We start from the raw sequence: 17,861 nt of genomic DNA, 5'->3' as shown, positions 1-17,861 counted from the left end.
AATCCAAAATGGCCTCCCCTCTAGTCGGACAATCTACATACTGTGTTAGAAAAGCTTCCCTGGACACACTGCACAAAAACCGCCCCATCCAATCTACTTGATCTAAAGAGCTTCCAATCAATATTTGGGAAGTTGAAATCGCCCATGACTACTACCCTGTGGCTTCTGCACCTTTCCAAAATCTGTTTCCCAATCTGTTTCTCCACATCTCTGCTGCTATTGGGGGGCCTATAGTAAACACCCAACAAGGTGACTGCACCTTTCCTATTTCTGACTTCAGCCCATACTACCTCTAAAGGCAGATCCCCCTCGAACTGCCTTTCTGCAGCTGTTATACCATTTCTAATTAGCAACGCCACCCCCCCTCCTTTTTTACAACCCTCCCTAATCCTACTGAAACATCTGTAATCAGGAACCTCCAACAATCATTCCTGTCCCTCTTCTATCCAGGTTTCCGTGACAGCCACAACATCGTAGTCCCAGGTACCGATCCACGCCTTAAGTTCACCGACCTTATTTCTGATACTCCTTGCGTTGAAGTATACGCACTTGAACCCATCTCTGTGTCCGCAAGTATTCCCTGTCAATGCTACCTTCTTCACAGCCTCCCCACACACTTGGACATCCTGACAAATAGCTAGCCTACTTGCTGGACTACAAGTCCGGATCCCATCCCCCTGCCAAATTAGTTTAAACCCCCCCGAAGATAGCTAGCAAACCTACCCCCCAGGATATTGGTGCCCTTCTGGTTCAGGTGCAACCCGTCCTGCTTGTACAGGTCCCACCTTCCCCAGAATGCAGTCCAATTGTCCAAATACCTGAAGCCCTCCCTCCTACACCATCCTTGCAGTCACGTGTTCAACTGCACTCTCTCCCTATTCCTTGCCTCACTGTCACGTGGCACCGGCAACAACCCAGAGATGACGACTCTGTCTGTCCTAGCTTTCAGCTTCCAGCCTAACTCCCTGAGCTCTTGAATGACCTCCCCACCTCTCTTCCTACCTATGTCGTTGGTGCCAACGTGCACCACGACTTCTGGCTGCACACCCTCCCCCTTAAGGATTCTGAAGACACGGTCCGAGACGTCTCGGACCCTGGCACCCAGGAGGCAACAAACCATCCGAGAGTCTCGCCCATGCCCACAGAATCGCCTGTCCGTCCCTCTAACTAGAGAGTCTCCTAAAACTAGCGCTCTCCTCCTCTTCCCCCTTTCCCTTCTGAGTCTCAGAGCCAGACCTCACGCCACAGACCCGGTCACTGCAGCTTACCCCTGCTAGGCTGTCCCCCCCACCAGTATCCAAAGCGGTATACCTATTGTTTAGGGAAATGACTACAGGGGATCCCTGCACTGCCTGCTTCCTCCCCTTCCCACCTCTAACTGTTACCCAGCTACCTCTGTTTTCTGGCGTAACTATGTCCCTGTAGCTTCTATCTATCACCTTCTCAGCCTCTCGAATAATCCTCAGTTCATCCAACTCCAGTTCCAGTTCCCTAACTCGTTCTGTGAGGAGCAGAATCTGACTGCATTTCCTGCAGATGAAGTCGGCAGGAGTATCGGTGGTCATCCCTACCTCAAACATCCGGCAGGAGGAACATTCCACTGCCTGCGCTGCCATTACTCTACACTTCGTCTCCAAAGCAAGAACACTGAGTAGCTTACCTGTGAAATTTAAAGTTAGGTTAGAGGAGGAGGATGGGAGGGAGGCCCTACTATGTAGGGCCTGGGGTATAGAACACACCCACTCAAATATCAATCACTTACCTTCCCGACCAGCTCTGCGCTCCAACCTCACTTCCGCCCAGCTCGCGCCGCTCTCATCTCCCTTACATTTGCTAACTTCCAATTGATGCTATGTTTTACCCTGTCTTGATCTGTTGGAATTTTATAGGTTTCTATGAGATGCCCCTCCCCCATTCTTCTGAATACTAATGAATATAGTCCTAAGCAATCGAGTCTATCTTCATACGTCAGTCCTGCCATTCCAGGAATCAACCTGGCAGACCTTTGTTGCACTCCTCCATAGCTAATTCAGCTTTCTTTAGATAAGGAGAGCAAAACTGAATGTAATACTCCAGGTATCATCTCACCTTTTGCAGCAAGACATTCCTGTTCTTTTACTTGAATTCTCTCACTATAAATGCCAATGTGCCATTTGCTGCCTTTGCTGCCTGTGTGCTTACTTTCAGCAGCTGGTATACAAGGGCACTGTGGTCTTGATGCACCTTCCTCTTTCCCAATTAGATTGCCCCCATTCAGATAATCTGCCTTCCTGTTCTTGCGACCAAAGTGAATAACCTCACATTTACTCATATTATACTTATTCTGTCATGTATTTGTCTACTTTCTCAATTGGTTCAAATCACAATGAAGCATCTCTGTATCCTCTGCACAGTTCACTTCCCACCCAGTTTTGCATCATCTGCAAACTAAGATTAAATTTAATTCTCTCCTCAGTGGCTCAGTGGTTAGCACTGCTGCCTTACAGTGCCAGGGACCTGGGTTCAATTCCTGCCTTGGGCAACTGTCTGTGTGGAGTTTGCACATTCTCCCTGCATCTGTGTGGGTTTCCTCCCACAGTCCAAAGATGTGCAGGTTAGGTGAAGTGACCATGCTAAATTGCCCTAAGTGTTAGGTGCATCAGTCAGGGGTAAATGTAGGGGAATGGGTCTGGGTGGGTTGCTCTTCAGAGGGTCGGTGTGGACTTGTTGGGCCGAAAGGCCTGTTTCCACACTGTATGGAATCTAAAAAAAAATATTGTGAATAGCTCAGGTCCAAGCACTGATCTTTGCATTACCACACTAGTCACTGCCTGCTACTCAGGAAGAGGCTTGCTTTTCAAGTGTTCTGCTATTAAATCTTTTATGACAGACTCTAGCATTTTCCTCACTATAGGTCTATAACTCACTGGTCGATAATTCTCTGTTTTCTTCCTACCTCCTTTTTTACTAAAATGGTGGGATTACATTAGCTACCCTCCAGTCCATAAGAATTGTTCCGGAGTCAGTAGCATCTTGAAGGGTGGGCATCAATGTATTCACCATTTTTAGGGCCTTACAGGGCCTAATGTGAGGTGTTGATTATCAAATCCTGGGGGTTTATCAGCCTTTAAACCCAGCCATGTCCTCAATATATTTCCCTACAAATACTGATTTCCTTTCATTCCTTTCATTTCTTAATATACTCTGTGTTCCCAAACATTGGGATGTTATTCTTTCCTCCTTTTATGAAGACAGAACAAAGTATGTATTTAATTGGTCTGCCATATTTGTTCCTGTTATATCTACCCTCTGTTTTTTGATTGTAAGGAGCTTACACAGTTTTTATAGTTGGTTCCTGTCTTTTTGAGTACTCGCCTGTCTGGTTTGATTTTGTAGCAAATGTCTTTGATTGTTGTTGCTCAGAAGATTTAAATGGCTGGTATCACAAAGTCATTTTTATAGAGATTCAAAATTCTTTTAATGAGACAAACTTGTATGAAATAAAATCAGAATGTGCTGAAATTCTCTCAATAGGTGTTATCTGTGCAGGGAAAGCAGAGTTAACATTTCATGTCTGTGACCTTTCATCTGAAACACTAGCTCCCTTTCTGTCTGTGCACAGATGTTGCCAAGCCTACTGAGACTACCCAGCATTCTCTGATTTTATTTTACATGTTGCTGAACAAAGAGAGTCCAGGTGCATAGTTCTTGAAAGTAGAATCACAGGTAGACAAGGTGGTGAAGAAGGCTTTTGGCACTCTTGCCGTCCTTGGTCAGAACAATCAATATAGGAGTTGGAACCTCATAATGTGGTTTTACAGGACTTTGGTGAACCACTTTTTGAATACTATGTACAATTCTGGTTGCCCTTCCATGGGAAGGATGTTGTTAAACTTGAGAGATTTCAGAAAAGATTTACAAGGATGTTGCCAGGACTGAAGAGTTTGAGCTATAGGGAGAGGCTGAATAGGTTGGGCTTTTTTCCCTGGAGCTTCGGAGGCTGAGGGGTGACCTGCTAGAAGTTTATAAAATCATGAGGGACATGAATAGGGTAGATAGCCAAGGTCTTTGTCCTCGGGTGAGGGAGTCCAAAACTAGAAGCCATAGGTTTAAGGTGAGAGGGAAAAGATTTAAAAAGGACCTGAGGGGTAAATTATTTCACACAGAGGGTGAAGTATGAATGGAATGAGATGCAAGAGGAGGTAGATACAATTACAACACTTAAAATGCATCTGGATGGGTATATCAATAAGAAGGGTTTAGAGGAATATGGGCCAAATGCTGGCAAATATCAACGCTGATCTGTCTCTCTCTCTCTCTCTGCAGTTTCTCTGTGGAAGTAACATGTTTTCTGCACTCTTTTTTGCTACCCTGGTGCACTTTGTGTGATCTGCTTGTACAACAACCAAAATATCACTTTTCACTGTATCTCGGTACATGTGACAATTATGAATTAATCAATCAAATAGGACTAGGTGAGATTGGGATGTCTGCTCACCACAGATGAGATGGACCAAAGAGTCTGTTTCCGTGCTGTATGAATCTAAGACTGTATGAATAACACCTTCCCTGAATCAAGAGCTTATCTCATTAGACACAAATCTGAGGACCCCAGGATTTCCATCATGATCCAGGCATTTGTCAGCTTCTCATTCTCTGTTTTTTCTCTGTTACTCAGTGTTTTCCTTTCAGGTCTGTCCTTTTCTTTCAATTGTCTCCACTTGTTGCTATTTCCTCCTGAGATCTCTTCTGGCTCTCCTGCTTTTGAACATCTAGTCTGTGGACAGATATATAATGGAGGTAACTCCAGTGGGGCTGGGAAACTAGTGAGAATGGAGCATCTGCCTTTTATATACTCCAATAATTGGAAAGGAGATTTGGGGACAGTATTGTAACAAGTAACTCAATTTGCCACTTTCCTACCACAACCTCCAAAATGTCCTCACATTACAGCCAAAACAGTTCCACACCATATTTCTGAGTCCCAGTCCCTGAGTCACCAAGAGGCAGTGTACAACACGTACCAAGTTTTATCTCAAGGTGTCTGTAACTTCTGACCGATCTTCGCCATCTTACCTTAAATAACGGAGAAGAACACTAAGGTTAGAATCTTAAGGGGCTGAATGACACAGGCTATGGTGAGAAATCTGGGAGAATCACATGTGAAGTTCAGGGAGACATCAGGAGTAGCATGTCACATTTTCCAGCTAAGTTGTAATCGAGTGGAGATTCTTGCGAGGGAGTAGCGGGATGTCTATTAGCAGAGATCATTGTTTCTTATCCCTCTCATTTACACCAAATCTTACCTCATTAACATGCAGGTTCCTATTGTATCATCCACTGGATAGAAACATTTCTGATATGAAAGGTAGTGCAGGTACCTGGTGACTCCTGCTCACTGTTTGTTCCCTGGACAGACATTTTGGACTTCCAGGACCAACATCACAGGACACAAACCCAGGCAGCTGCCTCATGCACCCCATGTGAGGAGAGGTATATACAATGTATATGGGGAGGCAGTGGCCTAGTGGCATTATCACGACTGTTAATTCAGACCCAGGAAATAATGTGGGGACCCGCCACAACAGAAGGTGGAATTTGCATTCAATAAGAGTCTGGAATTTGGAATCTAATGATTCACGGATTCATTGACAATTGTCAGAAAAATCCATTTGGTTCACTAATGTCCTTTAGGGAACGAAATATGCCTTCCTTTACCTGGTCTGGCCTACATATCGTGGATGTGCTGGTGTTAGATTGGGGGAGACAAGGTCAAAAGTCACACAATACCAGGTTATAGTCCAGCAGGTTTATTTGACATCACAAGCTTTCAGATTGCTACTCCTTCGTCAGACCCTGACTAACAGGCAGCGTTCCTAAACCTTATGATTTCAAATAAATCTGTTGGACTATAACTTGGTGTCATGTGACCTTTGACCCTGGCCTACATGTGACTCCAAACCCACAGCAATGTGGTTGACTCTTGACTGCCCCCTGGGCAATTAGAGATGATCTAGCCAGCAACCCCCTAATCCCATTAATTAATTTAAAAAGTGTCCACAGATACTGGCATCCAACATGTGCTCGTCTCTCTGCACTGTCATTGGCAAATCTCTAATCCACATACAGCACCTTTCTGCACCTTAGTGCTACACTTGGATGTGCACTGGCAACTGTCATTGCAATGATGCTGCAAGGACACTTAGCTCACAGACATCAACCTACCTCACAACTGAATCAGGCTGAATCTCAGGGCTGCTGTCCTGCTTTCTTAGCACTTAATTTACACCTACTTGGATGCTCACAACAATCTTTGCCCTACCCTCCTTTTCACTGCTTTGCCCTTTATCTGCAATGTAGTGCAGGCAGAAAGCCAGGCACCTGGTCACTTTTGTTAGCAGTCAACAGTCCAGGTGTTGGACATGTTGCTGAATAACTCAGTGCAAACTTACACATACAGAAAGCCAGCAGCATGCACTTACCAAATGGCCAAGTCTCAAAGTTTAAGGGGAGTAGGCCTCAGTGGGGTGATGTAAGTCAGGCTACCCCAGAGCAGTCAGTAAAGGACTACTTCCATAAGCAGTCTAGGGTCACAATCAGTCATCCGTTTGGGGCAGTCACTGAGTTCCATCTTAGTACCTTCTGGCAGTGGTCCGTGGTCAGTGCTGTGAGTCAGTTGAATGAGTATTGTGTTGAGTAGGGTGTGAGATATCAGGAGGCACTGTTGCAGAAGGAAGGTAAAGAGGATCACTGCTTGGGATAGCAGGCAGCAACCTAGAATAACAAGAAATCAAGGGCATCGTGTTATGTAAGTGTGTGGGAGGACATGGGATGGTGTAGGAGGAGGTCTGATGGATAGACAAAGTCATGTGACAAAATACCCTTCATTTGTGTGGATGAATGAATCTCCAATAAGGCTGGAGTTCCCGGATTTTGATCCAGTGACAGTGATGGAACAACAATATCTTTCCAAGTAAGGATGATGTGTGACTCAGAGGGGACCTTGTAGGTGGTGGAGCAGAGAGGCACTCTACAGACACCAGTGGTGGCTGGGTAACTGAATATATTCAAAACTGATTTAGAAAGATTTTTGATTGTGAAAGGGTTCCAGAGTGCTGAGGAGAAAGTTGTGTTAAGGCCCCAATCAGATCAACCTTGATCTTTCGATTTGCAGAGAAGGTTCAAGGGGTGAATGACTTACTCTTGCTTTTTTTATGGTCTGATAATCTTACCTTATGGTACTTAAGATGAATAATTGCTTCTTAACATTCATTATCAAGATTATATATGAAAATTAACCAGAGTGGGCCAGCTAATGCAGCCACTGATACCATAGAACAGTATCAGAACAATTAATACAATTGAATAATCTAATTCCCACAACAATATTTCAATTAATTGTGGGGAATGTAATGAAAGATTGCCACATCATGCAGATGCAAACATTTCTTTTCATTGCAGTAGCTGATAAAATTGTTGACGAATGAGCATTTGGGGCTTCTTTTAAGGCAGTAGGCTATGAAGCTATTAATTTATAGCATTGTGTATAGTTTCACCTTCTTTACTGGTTTCTGTTCATAGTTTTTTTGGTGATCCCTGTGAATAATTATGGTGAGGGCAATGGTAACTGTGACATTTCTCAACAGTTAATGTTCTTTAATTACCAAGTGGAATAAAGGAACAATAAGTGTGCTGGAAGCCAGTAGTGTGATGGTAATGGACTAGTAATCCAGAGGTAGCGTAACCAGAATGTAGGTTCCAATCCCAACATAGAACATGGTGCAATTTAAATTCAATAATAATCTGGAATAAAAAGCTAACCCATGTAACCACTGTCAATTGTTAGAAAGGGAAAACTCTGGTTCACTAATAACCTTTGGGGAAGAAAAACTGTTATTGTGACTTGCTCTGGCCCATATGAGGCCCACAGTCTTAGTTGTCCTCTGAGCAGTTTGAGATGGGTATTAGATTATGCCTTATCTAACAATCCCGCAAATTAATTTATTTAAAATGCAGTCATGTAGGATGAATCTAGCATAATGATTTTCCAGGTGGAAATAGGAACCATGTGGACCAACCTAGCACTCGAAACATTATCTAAAATAAGTCTGGTCCAAAATGGATTTTCTTCTAGCACAGGCAAGGAAAAGTGCCTGTTCGAGCACTGTTCAGGTTTTCTAGCTCTGCTTGAGACCAAACAAACAATTTATTTTTCGTTCATTCACAGGATGTGGGTGCTGCTAGAGATAGGCCAACACTTATTGCCCATCCCTAGTATCCCTGAGGGCAGTTGAGTGTCAACTACATTGCTATGGGTTTGGAATCATACACAGGCCAGACCAGGTAAGAACAGCAGATTTCCTTTTTTAAAGTGGGCGGCACAGTGGTTAGCACTGCTGCCTCATAATGCCAGAGACCCAGGTTCAATTCGCGCCTCAGGCAACTGTCTGTGTGGAGTTTGCACATTCTTCCCGTGTCTGTGTGGGTTTCTTCTGGGTGCTCCAGTTTCCTCCCACAGTCCAAAAACGTGCAGGTTAGGTGAATTGGCCATGCTAAATTTTCCGTAGTGTTAGGTGTAGGGGAATGGGTCTGGGTGGGTTGCTCTTTGGAGGGTCAGTGTGGACTTGATGGGCCGAAAGGCCTGTTTCCACACTGTAATTAATCTAATCTAATCTAAAGGACAGGAGTGAACCAGATCAGTTTTTTTCCAATAACTGACAATTGTTTCATGGTCATAATTAGATTCTTAAATTCCAGATTTGATATTAAATTCAAGTGTGATTGAAACCCGGATCCCCGGAGCATTACCTGGGTTTCTAGGTTAGTAATCTAACAATAATACCACTAAGCTATTGTTTTCCTTCAGCAATAGATAAGCTTTAACATAAAATTACCTCAATGCACCGTCACCAGGAGCAAGAATATTGCTTCAAGTTAACCACACCATTCTGCCTCATACCAGAGTGAGAACCAGTCAGATAGGTATCCAAACCAGATGGATTGAAAACCATGAACTGCTATGAAGGCATGGCACCTGAGTACATGGAGCAGCCTGTCCCAACTATTACAATGAGGTCCGTTTTGGAAAAACCTTAAACTTATGATTTGACGAGTGTGTGGCTATACATATCGAAATGAACCTTCACAAATTTCTTGAAAAAGCATTTAATCTTCAAATTGATCTTGAATTTCATCTTTAATAGATCATAAAAAGCTCCTGCATTTATATAGCACCTTGCCTGGTGACCAGATTTTGTTAATTCATTCATGGGATGAGGGCATCACTGACAAGGCAGCATTTAATACCCATGCCTAATTACCCAGACAGCAATTAAGAGTCAACCACATTGCTGTGGGTCTGGAGTCACAAGTAGGCCAGACCAGGTAAGGATGGCAGTTTCCTTCCCTGATGATCGTTAGTGAGCCAAATGGGTTTTTCCCTGAACATTCGACAATGGGTTCACGGTCATCATTAGACTCTTACTTCCAGATTTTCTTTTCTTTGAACTCAAATGCTACCATCTGCCATGGCAGGATTTGAACCTGGTCCGCAGAACGTTATCTGGGTGTCTAGATTAATAGTCCAGCAATAATATCACTCGACCATCACCTCTCCTGACATCCCAAACATTTTGCAACTGATGAAGTACTTTAAAAGTGAAGGCATCAAAGTATTGCAAGAAATGCCAATGCTCAGTTCCTGTAAACCAGATGATTTATTTTGTAATGTTGACTGACAGATAAGTATTGGCCCAGAGACCAGTGATAATTCACCTGCTCTTTTCAAAATAACACTAAGATTTTTTTGCATTCACTTGCGAGGACAGAAAGTCCTCCGTTTAACATCTTATTTGAAGGTTGACACTTTGAATAGAGCAGCGTTTCAAGTCTCCAAATGGGACCTTATGACTCAGAGGTGAGAGTATTTTCAACTGAGCCACAGTTTGGTACAGTTTGACAAAAGGTTTGAATAAAAATGATTATGTATTTACATTTGGGGAATTGTACATCTTCAATAATTATAGAAATTACATTTTCATTGTGTATTTGGATGTCCTTTGGATTTAAGTATAAACTGCATAAATATTTATCTCTGGCTCACAGGAACATCAAATTCAAGCAATTCACAATCCTGACTCGATTGCTCTACAGAGAGCTGGCATGGACTGGATGGGCCAAAAGGCATCCTTCTATTCTGAAAAGGCTCTATGATTCTATGACACAAATCATAAATATTTTTCAAAACTATAATTTGCTTTCTCTTGTAAATTCCAATGAAATGTAGTACTGGTAGAATAATGCCCCAAGCTCTTGTGTATACTGGTCACAGAACATCCATCGGCTTTATTGATTTACATAAATATTTTCATCTGAATCAAAGGGTGTTTTAAAATGACAGCTCCAAAATTAACAAGGTTTATTTGCATGACTCATCCATTTTTTCCAATGAAACCCATGTGCAAACATTTTTATTTTAATTTTGTAAAATGCCTACCTGTTTCAGTTATCAGTGGGAATTAGCTTGTATTTATTTTTTACTTGCAAAAATATACTTTATTTGTAAAAATATCTTAATATACATACATAGTCATTGAAGCAGTTCAGTTCTGCACAGTAGTATATGAGGAAACCAACATATATTGAAATTTGACTCTAACGAGCAAACAAACCAAGGGCATTTCTTACTTATGCAAGACTATATTTACATATGTTGAGGCACTAGGCGGGTCCGATAACTGAACAGATCCCCATTTAACTTTGGCAGAAAGACCTTAGATGGTGGTCTTTTCCCACTGCACCTTGACGGCAACTGTCCCAAGTTTGAATCTGTCCCTCAGGACATAGTCCTGGACCTTGGCATGTGCCAATCTGCAGCACTCAGTCAAGGTCAACTCCTTGCTCTGAAAGACCAACAAGTTTCAGGCAGACCAAAGAGTATCTTTCACCGAGTTAATGGTCCTCCCAATGCAATCAATGTTTGTCTATGTATGTGTCCTGGCAAACGGACTGTAGAGCATGGAGTCCTGCATCACGGAGCTGCTTGGGACGAACTTTGACAAAAACCACTGCATCTGTCTCCAGGCTTCCTTTGCAAAGGCACATTCCTGAAGGAGATGTGTCATCATCTCTACCTGCCCACAGCCACTTCGAAGGCAGCATGCAGTGGCACAGAGAGACCAGGCATGCATGAATGATCTCACAGGTCTCCATTCTCACCTCCTGCCAAGCAATGACTTGGTGCTTGTTGGAAAGTTCTGGTGATGAAGCATTCTGCCAAATGACTTTGACAGTCTGCTCAGAATCCATCCTCTCCTTTTCCCGCAGAGAATCGAGGATGTGACATGTTGACCACTTCCTGATGTACTTGTGGTCAAAGATGTTTATCCTTGAAAAATTCCATGTGATGGACAGTTGATACAAAATGGTCCAACAACTTGCAGTGTTCCAGAGGCCATCCTTCGCAACACTGGGGACAGGTAGAACCTCAGTACATAGTGACACTCGGTCTTTGTGTACCGAAGGTCTATGCACAACTAGATGCAGCCACACACAAAGGTGGTCAACAGGATGAGGGCAGCATTGGTTGCATTCTTACCCTGCCCCTATCCAGAGTTTTGTACATGGTGTCCCTGAGGTCACGGTCCATCCTAGACCTCCAGATGAAATGGAAGATGGTTCAGGTGACTGCAATGGCACAGGTTCGGGGGATAGGCCAGACCTGCACCACATACAACAACAGAGAATACCTCACACCTGATGACCAGGTTTTTATCCACAACAGAGAGGAAGTGGTGCTCCCAAAAGAGCAGTTGCTGCCTTACCTAGATGATATGCTCCTCCTAAGTTTTTGCACACACCCTGTCCCTCTGAACCATATTTCCAGGTAATCTGTCCTGATGGTGAAGGGGATAAAGGATTGGTGAGCCCAGTTCCCAAAGAACATGGCGTCTCTTTTGCCTTGATTTATCTTGGTTCGAACTGGTCACAGATCCTCATGAATCTATGCACTGACAGCAGATCCAAGCAGAAAACGGTGATGTCATCCATGTATCGGGAGGCTTTGACGTGCAGACCTCCACGACATGGAATTGTCACCCCTCTGAGGCTCACTGATGGACTTCCTGATGGACTTGACAAAAGGCTCTAGATAAACAAGGTGGAGAGAGTGGATAGCCTGACTTCAGATCTGGCCAGGATCTTTCTGATACCTTCCCCCGCCCCCCACCTCCACATCTCTCTGTTAATTGAGACTGCACCAACAATGTTGGTGTAGGGCGAAGCAGTTGGATCCAATTGTGGATTCCCTCCCAAAAGCCTATTTTGGAGAGCACGAAGGCCTTCTCCTGGTCTAGGCTGATGAGCCAGGTGTCCAGACCTCCTGTCCTGTGTGTAGGCGATCATATCCCTGAGGAGCATGAGGCCCAGTACAATAAAGGTTGGTCAGGTTAAATCACAGAGCAGACCTGATCCAGTTGGCGATAATGTTAGACAGAACTTTTTATCTGCATTCAGCAGTGAAATTGGTCGCCAATTTCTAATTTCCTCCCTCTCCCCTTCCGCTTGTAGATGAGGGTGATGATATCTTTCCTCGTGGATTTGCACATGCTACTGTCATGCACCTCAGCAGATCCTGACCAGTCAAGTCCCACAGAGTTGACTATCACTCAGCTGGAATTAACTTGAATCTGATAAAGAAAAGAAATGCATAATACATATGGTATAATTTAGTTGTTATATTTTATGGTATTCCTGTACTATCTGAACAACTTTATAACTGTACTGAAAGTCAACATAGTCCCAGAGGACTCCTATCTCATCAGAGAGCGACGATCAATAGTGACTTTAACCTCAGATCACCAATCAAAGGCGATCATACTTTGGGTAAACATGTCTTGTTATCACTCATGGGTTTATACATAAATTGAGTTTGCATATTCAATATTTGAATTTTCAAATGTTGAATTGTTTGAATTTCGAATTAGTTGCTTAATGTGTTTAACATTGAATGGGATGGGATTTTTCTTTGGAAGAATGGTAATACATTTTATCACTTATTTGATCAGCTTTGTACTAACACATGAACGATGAGTTTTCAGCTTTTGCTGTAATAGTTATTGGAAAATCATTGACATGGATGGAATATATTGTATACAAAAATAATGTATACAAGTCAGCTTAACAATGAAATGAATATGTTGTCCTTTTTGAGTGCTGTTCACTTCCTCCAAAAGTGCCAAATGAAGGGAAAAGTTCACATGTGATCCAGACAATGTAGTTTTTCTTGTGTTAAAATATACTGCACCAAATTTTAGAGCTGAAGTGAAAATTTGGCACATTTCAGCACAATCAAGCTCCTTTGGGTAAAGTCTCCCAGAAAGACCATCTTGTCTAAAATACTGAGGAAATATGGAGGACTGGTAATTATAAAGGTCATAGCTTTTTTTATTATTTGTTCACAGCTGAAAGCATATGGCTAGTTTAGCTTAGTTGGCTGGATGTTGGCTTCTGAGGCAGTGTGCTGTGCTAACACGGTGGGTTCAATCCCTGCACTAGCTGAGGTTATTATGAAAGGCTTTCCTTCTCAACCTCTGCCCTTGCTTGAGGTGTGGTGGCCTTCAGGTTTAATCACCCCCAGTTGTCTCTCTGTAATTAGAGCCTGATGGTCTGGTAAGACTATGGCAAGTTGGCTAGGTTAATGTTTATTGCCTGGCCCAAAGGGCAGTTTAGAGTCAACCACTTTGCTGGAGTCATATGTAGGCCAGACCAGGTAAGGGTAGCAGATTGCCTTCTCGAAAGGCAAAGCTTTTATTTCAGATGTTCATAAAATTCAAATTTCACCATCCGCCATGTTATGAATCACTTGGCTTAAGATAAGGACATGTACGCTGCAAGGTGAATCTCTTGTTAGCAAAAATACTGATCGGAGTGAATGAAAGGTCAGAGAAGTTTTCAACATGATGAGTGAAGAAGAAGCCAGCTTTTTCTGCACAGGAGAATTCTTACTGAACATCCCAATAATAGATGAGCAATACTTCGTCTTTTTAGCACTCTGGATGATGTACAGTTTGTTATTAGCAATTAATACAGGAGCATGATCCCATGAAATTTCTCTTTATGTAATTTAGTTATTTAAATAAATACATTATATAAATACATTAAGAATTGATGAACACCGATAATAGAATAAAATAATAGATTTAAAAACATCACCTGAACATATTGGGGGTGATTTTCAACTGCCTTTCTATCTTGTTTCTTGTCTGAAATCAGACAAATGGGAGTCAAAGATTGGGTAGGAACATCTGGACAACCTTTTGTTATCCAAGACTGACCTGAATTAATTTTTATGTTGGTCTTTATGTGGTCTCCTTGCAGTACCATCCATAACTAGTAAGAAGCAGATGAATATTCACATTAGAGTCTCCTGTCAGGCGTTGGATCCTGATTGCTATTTTCATGTATAAAAAGGTAGAGCATCCATTGTGCACACGAGGATCAGCTGTACTAGGCATTCATTGTGCCAATCAGTTATCCTTCAAGGGTATGCTGGAGAATGCTCCAAAAATGCTGGGAATTGTTTTGGGAGTGAGTTTTGCAGTGGCCAGAAAGAACAAGAGAGTTTTTCCATGCCTCATAAAATTACAGTGGGCCATTGTTGGTTAACTTCTCAAGTTAGCTTTCTTCACCAACCGGCATAATCAGACAGACGCCAGCTGATTTTCAGCCTTCCAGCATCAGGGTGCTGCTGTGTGCGCGCGTTTCATTTGCACATCCCTGCAGTGATTTTGGGGGAGCACTGTAGACATATTGCATAACTTTATGTCAAAGTGGAAATGAGCCTGCATGCTTGTTGTCAATGTCATAGCTGGGTTTTCGATTGGACAATAGTAATTTTTACAGCAGGTTAATTCAGAATATTGCAATTGGTTGCAGTGCCTTTGGAAGAAGCATTTATAGATGGTTATTGATGCTAGCTGCAAAATGTGAATAATCAGTAAACATGATAAAAATATATTTACCACCTCAAAATATTTCTTCCCTGTCGATTAGCCTGCTAAACTACCATGCTTTGAAGTTAGGCAAGCATGCCAATTAACAATAAATATAGAAATAGCATATCCAGTGTTGCATAGTGATATGAACAATATTTAGAAATGGTTGCTTAATCAGTCAATGGAAACTCGAAATTACATATTACGGATATCTGGAAAAGATCTTAGTCAATCACTCAATATAGCTTTATTATTACTCATGAGTCACTAGAGATTTGTTCACACTGTCTCTGAAACACCTGATATTTTGGTGTGTCTCTCTAGGTTTCCATTTCTAAAGAACATTGCTACATGCTGGAATATGTCATTTATAAATAACTCCAGTGAATATCAGTGCAGGGATCACAAATTGCAGCTCATTTACTTGAAATTTCATACTGCTGCTGTTGCATACCATCTATATGAATATTGCTTAAAACTGAAAATATTTCTTGCAGCTTTCGTAAGCGGAACATTGTGGAAACTGCATATTAATTTTATTCACTGCATTTTCGCAATAATATCACATCTTCACAGAAACATTTCCAAAAATGCAGAGCCATCAGCAAAACTTGGAAATGAGTGGTTTGGTCAAATGATATCACAACAGTACCAAAACTTGCCTGAAATTTCTAAAATATAATCTCAAAGAAATAGTTGTGCGATACATGTGTGCACTGCTAATTTAAAATATCTTTTTCTTATTCATTCATGGGATATAAGCATTGCTGGTTGGACCAGCATTTATTACCCATCCCTAGCTGCCCTTGAGAAGGTGGTGGTGAGGTATCTTCTTGAACTGTTGCAATCTATAAGCTGTAGGTAGACCCACAATGTCATTAGGAAGGCATTCCAGATTTTGTACCAGTGACAGTGAAGAAAAAGGGATATATTTCCAAGTCAGGATAGTAAGTGGCTTGGAGGGGAACATGCAGATGTTTGTGTTCTGAGGTATTTGTTACCCTTGTCTTTCTAAATGGAAGTGGTTGTGGATTTGGAAGGTGCTGTCAAATGATCTTTGGTGAATTTTTACAGTGCATCTTGTAGGTAGTACACACTGCTGTTACTGTGCGTCATTGGTGGTGGACGGAATGAATGGCACCACATCCAGAAACAATTAAGTTGACTGCTTTGTTCTGGATGATATCCAGCTTCTTGAATGTTGTTGGAACTGCATCCATCCAGACAAGTGGGCAGTTTTATATCATACTCTTGATTTGTGCCTTGTAGATGGTGGACAACCTCTGCGGAGTCGGACAGTAAGTTACTTGTTGGAGTATTTCTAACCTCTGGCTTGCTCTTGTAGACATTGTATTTATATGATGAGTCCAGCTGAATTTCTGGTTATTGGTAACACCAGGATGTAGATATTGCAGGTTTCAATGATAGTAACTCCATTGAATGTCAAGGGATAATGGCTAGATTGTCTCTTGTTGGAATACGTCTTTACATGGCATTTGTGTAATGAAAATGTTACTTGCTGCTTATCAGCCAAGCCTGGATATTGTCCCCATCTTGTTGCACTTGAACATGGACTGCTTCAATAGTTGAGGAGTTGTGAATGGTGCCAAGCATTGTCAACAAAGATCTCTACTTCTGACCTTATCATGGAGGGAAAGTCATTGATGAAGGAGATGAAGGTGGTTGGGCCTAGGACATGGCCCTGAGGAACTCTTGCAGAGGTGCGCTGGAGCTAGACGACTGACCTCCAGTAATCACAATCAGCTTCCTATGTGTCAGGTATGACTCCAATCATCAGAGTTAGCCCCTTTGATACCCATTGATTCCGATTGTGCTCGGACTTCTGATGCCACACTTGATCACCCTCTGGAATTCAGCTTTTTTGTCCACTTTTGAACCTAGACTGGAATGAGGTTAGGAGCTGAGTGGCCGTGCTGGAACTCAAACTGGATGTCACTGAGCAGGTTATTGCTGAGCAGGTGCTGCTTGATAGCACTATTGATGACACCATGCATCACTTTACTGATGATCAAGAGGAGAATGATAGGCTAGTAATTGGCCTATTTGGATTTGACCAGTTCTTATTTTATAAGATATGCCTGAGCAATTTTCCACATTGTCAGGCAGATGTCAGTGTTGTAATTGTACTGGAACAGTTTTGCTAGTGGCAAGTTCTGGAGCACAAACCTTCAGTACTTTCACTGGAATGTTGTCAGGGCCCATAGCCTTTTGTTGGGTCCCAATGATTTTGTCATAAATTATGTGGCACAAGATTTATTCCCTAACACTTTTACAGTATCCAGTGCCTCCAATTGTTCCCTGATATTAGTTGGAGTGAATCGAATTGATTGGATACAGGTATCTATGATGCTGGAGACTTCTGGATGAGTCTGAGTTGGATCATCCACTCAGCACTTCTGGCTGAAGTTTCTGCGAAAGCTTCAGCCTTATCTTTTGACTGAAGAACTGGGCTCCCCCGTGATTGAGGATGGGGATATTTGTAGAGCCTTCCTCTCTAGTGAGTTGGTTTTATTGTCCACTGTCATTCACTATTGGAGGTGTCAGTATTGCAGAGCTTAGATCTGATCCGTTGGCTGTAGGATTGCTTAGCTCTGTCAATCACTTGCTGCTTATGTTAATTGGCATGCAAGCAGTCATGTTTAGTAGCTTCACCAGGTTGACACCTAATTTTTAGGTACGACTGGTACTGATCTTGATATGCCTTCCTGCACTCTCCATTGAACCAGGGTATATCCCCTGGCTTGATGGTAATGGTTGAGTTGGGGATATGCTGGGTCATGAAGTTACAGAATGTACTGGAGTACAGTTCTGTGCTGTTGATGGCTGAAAGTACCTCGTAAATGCCTAGTTTATTCTTTTGTTGGATCT

The 17,861-nt window shown here is 42.4% G+C and overlaps 1 protein-coding gene and 1 pseudogene across 4 annotated transcripts in view; one reads left to right on the top strand and one right to left on the bottom strand.

Moving 5' to 3' along the window:
• slc35f4 (solute carrier family 35 member F4) overlaps positions 1-17,861 on the top strand; it is a 203,902-nt gene that overhangs the window by 128,899 nt on the left and 57,142 nt on the right. The gene's annotated exons all lie outside the window — the stretch shown is intronic.
• Positions 10,752-11,354, bottom strand: LOC148149410 (uncharacterized; annotated as a pseudogene).

The sequence above is a fragment of the Chiloscyllium plagiosum genome, unplaced genomic scaffold, assembly GCF_037043375.1.
Source record: "Chiloscyllium plagiosum isolate Xiang-an unplaced genomic scaffold, Cpla_swu_hap1 HiC_scaffold_8, whole genome shotgun sequence".
NCBI lineage: Eukaryota > Metazoa > Chordata > Chondrichthyes > Orectolobiformes > Hemiscylliidae > Chiloscyllium > Chiloscyllium plagiosum.
Note: the sequence above shows the minus strand (reverse complement) of the source record. Positions and strands in the feature narration are given on the sequence as shown.